Source organism: Acomys russatus, chromosome 12, assembly GCF_903995435.1.
Source record: "Acomys russatus chromosome 12, mAcoRus1.1, whole genome shotgun sequence".
In the NCBI taxonomy this organism is placed as follows: domain Eukaryota; kingdom Metazoa; phylum Chordata; class Mammalia; order Rodentia; family Muridae; genus Acomys; species Acomys russatus.
In genome coordinates, this window is record NC_067148.1 from 50792802 (window position 1) to 50798903 (window position 6102).

The following is a 6102-nucleotide window of genomic DNA, read 5'->3' on the forward strand; positions in this document are numbered from 1 at the left end:
CTTAGCTTTTAGCTCATTGTTTCTACCATTGCTATAGATATGGCAAGGTGAATTACTCTATATCAGTCATACCTAAGGATTCAACAAAAAAATACCAAGTACAGGCTACAAATGGAGTGAGGAGTTTAGCTGGACAAGGTTCTTATTGAAGACCTTGTAATTCAACTCGGCTAGGACAATTAAAAGTAGAAAGAGAAGCAGCAGGCAGCATTGCAGAGCACGCACAGAACTAGAGCAGACATACTGGAGAGTCTATACTCAGAGCTTCTAAAAACAACACTCTGAGTGAGGGGGGGAAAGCCAACTGGTGGAGCTGTTTAATCTCCTAAAATGGAGAAGAAATACAGAAAGAAAGCTGCCAGAACACATATCAGATGAAGAACTCTGCCAATTCATACTAGAGTAATTACTTGGAACCAGGTGTTCTCTGTCTTACCTTTAGACATCCACGAAGTTAAGGACTAAATACCAATCCCACCACTAGTAAATTAAAAGTACAGCAGCCTTGATGAACAACATATGTAAACTCTTTCTCACATTGACCTTGAAGCTCGTATTGGGTGTATTTGCATCTCAGAAACCCCACAAGTGCCAAGTATTGTAAAGGTGGCTGAGAAATACAGTTTTTATATTTTTGGCCTCTAAATAGAGCCTCTTAAAATGGAGTTTGGAATGGTTTTCAGTATGACAATCTGCCATGAGTTAGTATGAGGTTAAAATTGATGAATAAGGAACTCATGGTGCATGTTAGTAAAACACAACATACTGCATTAGAGGAGATGTTAGCAAGGAAGTGAAGAGAATCCATCTAAAAACAAAAACAAAAATGTCAGTATTTAAAAGATATAAGACATAGAGGGAGGTAAAAGACTGAAATGATAACAAAAAAGTCCTAGAAGAAAAAAATAGTTAATAATTTGCTTAACACACACACACACAAGATTTTCATAAAAAGAATTCCTAGCTTTTGTGCTAATAATATTTAATGGATGGATAGATAGATAGATAGATAGATAGATAGATAGATAGATAGATAGATAGATAGATAGATAGATAATAGATAGATAGATTAGATAGATAGTAGTTGGGTAGATGATAAATAGATGATAGATAGATAGATAGATAGATAGATAGATAGATAGATAGATAGTAGATGGGCAGATGAGAGAGAGAGAGAGAGAAGAGAGAGAGAGAGAGAGAGAGAGAGAGAGAGAGAGAGAGAGAGAGAGAGAGAGAGAGGGTTTTTGCTTTGATGAGTAAGAAATGTCCTTCCCCATTTCTTTTGATTGATTTTGGTTGAAAGTCTATTTTATTAGATACTAGAATGGCTACTCCACCTTTATTCTTGAGTTCATTTGTTTGCAAAACCTTTTTTTAAGCCCTTTACTCTGAGATAATGTCTATCTTTTCTGCTGAAGTGTGTTTCTTGTATGCAGCAAAATGATGGATCCTGTTTTCGCATCCATTCTGTTAGCCTGTGTCTTTTTTATTGAGGGATTGAGTCTTTGTTTGTCCTGGCTATGAGATGTGCAGGGATAATATATGGAACAGAGATTGGGGGAATGGCTGAAAAGTGATTGGCCCAATTTGAGAACCACCCCATGGGAGAGACACAACCCTTGGAAACTATTAATGATACTCCGTTATCCTTGCAGACAGGAACCTGGCCTTTCTGTCTACTGAGGAGACTTCACCCAGCAGAAAATGGAAATACATGAAGAGACCCACAGGCAAATATTAGGCAAAGCCCAGGGAGTCTTGTGGAAGAGTTAGGGGAAGGATTAAGGGAGCTGGAGGGGTCAAAGACATCACAAGGCTAGATAGTCAACTAACCTGGACCTATGGGGGCTCGTATAGTCTAAACCACCAACCAAAGAACATGTATGGACAGGTTCTAGGCCACCTACACATATGAAGCTGACGGTTGCTTGGTCCTGAAGTGGGTTCACTAACAATTAGAGAAGGGGCTGTCTCTGACTTGGACTCTGTTGCCTCCTTCTGGATCTCTTTTCCCTAGCAGAGCTGCCTTGTCTTGCCTCAGTGAAAGAGGAGACACACAGTCCTGATGCAGCTTGATGTGCCAGGCAGGGTTGGTGCACAGGTGGGTAGGCGGGAGGCAATATAAAGGTGGTGGATGGTAGGGTCAGTCTGAGAAGAGTGGAGGGAGTGAGGCTGCAATTGGAATGTAAAAATGAACAAGCACATAAATTAATGAAGAAAAATTAAAAATAAAGGCCAAGAACACAGGAAGGGACTTCTACCTCCAGAATGACACAAAAGAAAGGTTCAAGACAGCTGGGCATGGTGGACCTGGCAGGGTATGCCTGTAATCTCAGCACATTGGAGACAGATACCAGAGGATCACAAGTTTGAGGCGCACTGGGGCTACATAATCAAATCCTGACTCAAAAGAGAATAGCTTTCAGAGTGTAGAGATTTAAGTAGGAAATAAGAAGGAAGGAAATTAAAGAATTTTTTTTTTCATGACATGCTTCCTTCTGGTAGGTAAGCATTCCTGTCAGTGCCTAAAATAAAAGGAAGACTCAGGAACATATACAGACATTGATACGTATCACAACTGTCTAAAAGACTCATTTGAAGACTGAGCTGTCCTTTTATATAACTCAATTATTCTGTCCACATTGTAGGCATCATGGAGATAGATGATGTGACTCAAATTAAGAGTTAGAAGACTAAACACACAAGACAGGGGAGAAATAGTGAAGATGCTCACCTAAAAGCTTATGACCAACACACGCCAGCATCTTTCCAGTGGGTATGATAATGATGGATATGGCGCTGAGTGTCTTAGACAGATCATCCCACGTGCTTTTACCCTCTCTAGGAAGTATGTTGTCCTGGCTTTGTACTGGAAAGAATGGACTGCAATGAATACCTGTTTATGATGTCACTCTGATGAATGTCGGTGAAACACCAAGAAACAAGATAAAAGCTAATTTCTTTCACTCACATAAAAGTGTATGACAATGTGGGACGTTCTCATCCACAAACCTGACAAATGATCGACTTCTCTCAGTCTCCTTTTATACTCCTGAACCTAAGGTTTTTAGCTCCAGGGACTCAGTGCTTGCTACCTTCCTCGCTAGCTTGCCTTTATTCCAGTGAGCAGAAAGGAGAGGGAGAGAAGAGCGGAGCCTAAACTCAAGGCTACAGACACCTAACATTAAGAGAGGCTGAAAGTCTGATCTGCAAATGAGATAATCAGACTGTAATGGGGGGGGGTACTAACAATTTAAATGTATAAAATTATTTTGAAGACATTTTTTGAGGAAACACACACATAAAGCATACATATATTCTACATTCCGTGCCTTTGGAACAGGGATGACTAATAAATGGTGACTTGTTCATGAGAATCCTAAGGAAAGGAAATACTGACCTTTCATTAACATATTTTAAAAATATTTTTCCTAATTCTTTGAGAATTTTGCATAATGCATAGTCACGATATTCACCTACACAAACAATTTTCCCTAACTCTTCCTAGATGTGCCTGCCTTCCTACCCCCTCTTTCTGTACTGTTTTAAAACTCCATCCAGTTCAATTAGTGCTCCTGACATACTCGTGGGTGTGAGGCCATCACTAGAATATGGACTATCAGGGACTATACTTTTATAGGAAACTGACTATTCATCCCTCAAAACCCACTAGTTATCAATCTCCTCAGCTAGGGGTAGAGGTTTATGAGCCCCATGATAGACTACTGTCTGGCTTGCTCTTTCTGCCAGTCTTGTGCGAGTGACCACAGCTACTGTGCCACGGATGGGAGGGTGATATAAATGTCACATTTGTGGCTTAGCACTTATTTTCTTATTTTCTGCACTGCGGCCAGTTGTGAGTCATGAGTCTCTGCACCAACGGCATCCTACTACATAAACTTCTCTGATGAGTTGTAAGAGTTGTACTAAAATATGGGAAGAAAGAATGAATTTAGAGGGTAGTTTGAAAGCATGATAGACACTGTTTTTAAATTTTACTTCATGGAAGCATGTGTTTAAGGCAATACGCAAACATTTAAGGTAAATAAACATTCATATCTAACGATACAGCAGATTTGATTCATCTTCATATTTATTTTATGATAGGTTTTTATTTTACTGCATAATAATCAGCAATAATAGGACAAGTCATCTTAATTTTTGTTTGTAATTCTCATGAGAAAGAGCTAGTGCTTCTCTACCCATCCTGACACCATGGTGTCAGGGCAGCGACATGCCTGTCTGAACAATGGCACATTAAACTTTATTCTGCCATGCCTCAAACAGCATGAACACTTTGACATTTATCCTGACAGCATGACCCAATATTCACTTAGGTAATAGTTTTTATCTACTTGGGAAAGGGAATTCAGTGTTTAAAATATCCTAATTCAAAAATGAATATTAATGCAACCAGAGGTACATACGTGCATATAATTCAAAGCATCACTGAAGAAGGTTAGTACACAGAGGACACTCCTCACAAAGCCTGAAAAATTAATAGTTGTCATATAAGTCCTCTTTTGACATGAACTTGTGATGAATGTTGCTTGTTCAATTTCTTTCCAGAAAGCAAATTCATAAAAGCAAAATTAACAGCAGCACACAGCATTTCTGTATGTCAAGTACCTCACATATTTTCACAGCAGTATCAGAGACATTTCTAGTAAGTATTTTTCTCTGGATATGAGGAAACTGAGGCACAGAAAAATTGAGTAAATCTGGCCAAAACTGAATACCTAATTGGTGGAGACAAGAATCAAACAGACAACCTGGCATAGAAACCAAAATATATTGTGAATATCTAAACGCAAATACTTCTAATGTAGAAATCCTTGTTCCTTTTGGTTAAGCTGACAATAAAGGAAGGGGTAGTTTACGACAAACTCTCTTACTTCCGATATAGCAAGGGAGATAAACAGAAGAAGGCACCATGAACGCCCCTGAACCCTCACCTCAGGAATACTAAATACCATCTGTTTCCCTAAACCTGTTTATCATTCTCTGCACTTTGTTTGTGTAAACCTAATTTTTTATTATCTCTGGCATGTACATCATTATAATCTTCATAAAGTTTTCTATGTTTACGATGCCTATGTCGGGTCATTTATATTTCTTATTAACAGTTGTTTGCAATGGACTCCCTATTTAGCATAAGCTGCTAAGTTCTTCCGATGTGCTATTCACAGATTTTTCTGAATTCTTAATAAATGATAAATGTTAAAAATGATCAGCTTAAATACCACCTTCTGTTGCACTCCGCCCAACACCTCCTACAGCTTCGCTTCACTGCAACTTTCTTCCTATCTTTATTTATACTCTAGAAGCTAGTTTGGAATCCATATGATTCCTTTCACACATACCTTAAATTGCAGGCGTCTTAATAATTCACACTTTTAAATGATGGTATCATTTTTTTCAGTTAGGTCATTTAATATCTGTCACACTTATTGGCAAATATTTTCAATAAGAAATAAGGAAATGACAAGCACACTTGGTCATTCATTCATAATGCCCACTAAATGTTTATTACTTATATTAATGAAGAGAGCTAGTGGCTTATATAGAAGGCTAGAAAATCCTGTGTGTGTGTTTTTTTTAAACTTATATTCAACTAATAGTAATAATCATGAAAAATGACCAGTGCCTAGAATAAATTGATCATGTGTGAGGTTATGACAGGGTCAGCACTGACATCCCACCACATAAAATGAGAAAACTATCACAACATATTTATTCTTAAAGTAGAAATAATAGATAATGAGATATAGAATGGGGAATTTACATGAATTATGTGTGCTCAGAATAGGCTGATATCCCAGTATGTAATGGTTTTTATAATACACTTGGAAAGTATTACTATATGTTCTAAATATGCAAAGACAAATACTGTGCGATTTTGGAAGTCAAACCACATTAAAAAAAAAGAAAACAATGTGAGGTTCTTAGAACAAATACCAGTATTGGTCACTGATACAATAACCTTTAGTTTTCTTTACAGGATATACCACTATTAGTGACAATAATGTTTCTTAAATTATTTCCTTAGCCCCTTCTAGCCTTGAGGAACACATGATATTTCAGTGCTTCCCAAGGAATCTT